Raw genomic sequence first — 3,221 nt, 5'->3', positions numbered from 1 at the left:
CTATTAAATAAATTAGAAGCATTAGGAATAAGAGGGGTAGCTAATGACTGGTTTCGATCATACCTAACAGATAGGGTACAAAGAGTAGAGATAACACATACTTCAACTAGATCTAAAGATATAGTAAAACACTTATCAGAACCAAAATGCATTAATACAGGGGTTCTGCAAGGTAGCATATTAGGACCAATACTATTCCTGATATACATCAATGACTTTACCGCTAGTGATACTCATGGTGAAAAATTCTCTTCGCTGATGACAGCAATATTATAGTCACTGAGAAAACAAGAGAACCCCTTCCCGAAAAAGCAAATGAAACTCTCAAGGAAGTTTATGATTGGTCAATAAGCTATAAAGTGACATTGAACATAAAGAAAATTAATGCCATGAATTCCAGTTTGAAGAGGAAAAATGACAATGTCAAATTAAATGTAGATGACACTTCTATAGAATATGTAACAAATGCAAGATTCCTAGGAATGAATATTGATTCTCAGTTCAAGTGGTGTGAACATACAAAGGTACTTACAAACAGAATGTCATTAGCATGTTATGCCCTTAGAATCCTGTCATCAGTGTGTAACATGCAGTGTCTTTTAGTCACATATTATTCATATGTACACTCAGTTCTTAGCTATGGCATTCTTTTTTGGGGAACAAACGCACAATATATGGACACAATACTCAAACTCCAGAAAAGAACCATAAGAATAATAACCAAAAATACTAGTCGAGCTCATTGTAAAGATCTGTTCAAAACACTGGGGATTTTAACTGCTGCATGTGAATACATTTACCAGTCAGTTACATATATCAAAATAACATTGGTAATTACTGCACAAACAGCTCTGTCGATGATCATGCAACAAGAGATAGACTCAACTTACATTTGCCAAGGAAAAAAAATAAATGTAAAACTCAAAACAGCGTTTTCTACCAAGAAACAAAACTGTACAATAAATTACCAAAAGAGATCAAAGAAATTGCAAAAATACACTTATTTAAAAAGGCAGCTAGAAAGTACCTGTTATGCAATACATTGAAGGATTATATAGATAAAACAGAGTAGGGATTTGATAAAAATTGTTGTACAAATGAATAGTAATAATAATGATTATAAAACACCCAGCACTCCACATAACAGCTTCACCTTATGTTTTTTCCTTCTTTTTTCCTTTCTAGAAATACTTACACCCAAGCTATCCACAGAACAATACTAATACCTCTTCCTCTTTCTGAGCTCAACATCTCACTCATTATGGAAGGATGCTGACTCAGTTCTTCAGGATAGCAAATGGGAAGTTGCGGTACATAAAATGGCCCAGAGATCACCAGGGTGTGTGTGTGTGTGTGTGTGTGTGTGTGTGTGTGTGTGTGTGTGTGTGTGTGTGTGCGTGAGTAGTGAGTGAAGTTTTATGAAACAATGTGTGTATAGTGTGTGCAGACACTGAAGTGAGATATGAGTGAATGGTGTGGCATTATATTATTTAACAAGTCATTTGTAAAAAAGTATTGTATACTGGGAGTAAATAATTACGCCTAACTAGAAGTCCGTAAATATATGTGTATATGAATTAGCTGATTTTAAATTGATCTAAACTTGTAAATACTTCGGCATGTCATATGTCCTTGTACAAAGAGATGTAAGGATGAATAAAGCTACTACTACTACTACTACTACTACTACTACTACTACTACTACTAGAGTGTGATACGAAATTTACGGTGCTGTATATATCAGAAAACGGTGGTTAGGTAGATGGGGAAATGCAATGACAAGACAGTAAAATATGTACACAGTTCTAACATTATGTAGCGTGTGTGTGTGTGTGTATGTGTGTGTGTGTGCGTGCGTGTGTGTGTGTGTGTGTGTGTGTGTGGGTGGGTGGGTGGGTGGGTGGTTGGGTGGGTGGGTACATAATTCAGAAGCAAATACCTCCGAACATAACACACCAATTTATGTGAAGCAAAAGTAGTTTTTGGAAATACTGCATAGCTTTGAACTTGGTGCCATTTTTTCGCAGTTCAGGTCGGTCACTTCACAGGTACATTCAGATACAATGCTATGACTGGCTGCCTTATTTTAATTCTATGGGGAGATTGGGTGAAGAAGTGAGAGGGGGGGGCAAGGGGAAGTGGAGGGGGAGGGTGGAGAGGAGAGGAGAGAAGACGAGTTGTTTGCCACATGATAATGATTATGGCATTGATAAGATGGCCGGGCTTGAATCCAGCTCAGTCAATGTCACTGCATGTAAACAACAAGCACTAGCTCCTCCACTTGGAGTCAGAGGCGCTGCGAGGTTCAATATCGCATTTCAGTGCAAACTGAGCCAGAACCCGCATAACCATACTAATGGTGTTGTTAGTCGTAGCACATAATAGCTATCTGCTACATCAGTCGCTACGTACGTTTCATTCTTAGGTTGTGCAAGCATCAGAACAAGATTAATTATACCATGGAGTGTGAACAATGCAAGCTGTAAATGGAGTCGTACTATTCCTCGAAGAAAACATCAGACGTGGTATTTAGTACGGTCCAGGCACCACCGTTAAAAGACACACGCTTGTCATGAATGTTGAACAACCTCTACGAAATCAAATTCCATCTGAACAAAAGTTCAGCAATTTGTTCCTACATCTTTGAGACGTACATCATTCGCAAGGACAAAGGATGGTGGTAGAGCTCGCTCAGTTTGAGCGACGGATGTGATGGAACGGGTAAAAAGATGATCCTGGAACGTGTGTGAAAATCTGGAGTTTCTGAAGACGTGAAACACTGTTTCATGGCCAGGTCTGCGTGGTCAGTTATTTGACTCATCTTTCTTACATCGGGAACGGATTCGCAGCCATAAGCTCACCATGCCACACACTTCATCCAAATGATTCTAAGACAGACCGCCGTAGACAGCAGTTCACAGCTTGTATTTTATTTACGGATGAAATCTAATCACACAAAGTGGAGCAATAAGTTATCACATCAACTACTTGTAGACAGATACAAATCCTTGGGCCATCACGGAATCAAGACATCAGTTTAACAATAGTAATAATATGTAGACAGGAACTGTTGCTGACTGATTCATAGAGCAGTACACTTCACTGATTGAGATTCGTCTGGAGAATCTTAAGAGAATGTAATTCATCCACGAAAGAAGTACCTTACAAAAGATTCATTCCGATAATCCTGGTGTAATATTTATGAGTCTGCGACGCTCACC

This window comes from Schistocerca gregaria, chromosome 5 (assembly GCF_023897955.1).
Source record: "Schistocerca gregaria isolate iqSchGreg1 chromosome 5, iqSchGreg1.2, whole genome shotgun sequence".
NCBI lineage: Eukaryota > Metazoa > Arthropoda > Insecta > Orthoptera > Acrididae > Schistocerca > Schistocerca gregaria.
Note: the sequence above shows the minus strand (reverse complement) of the source record.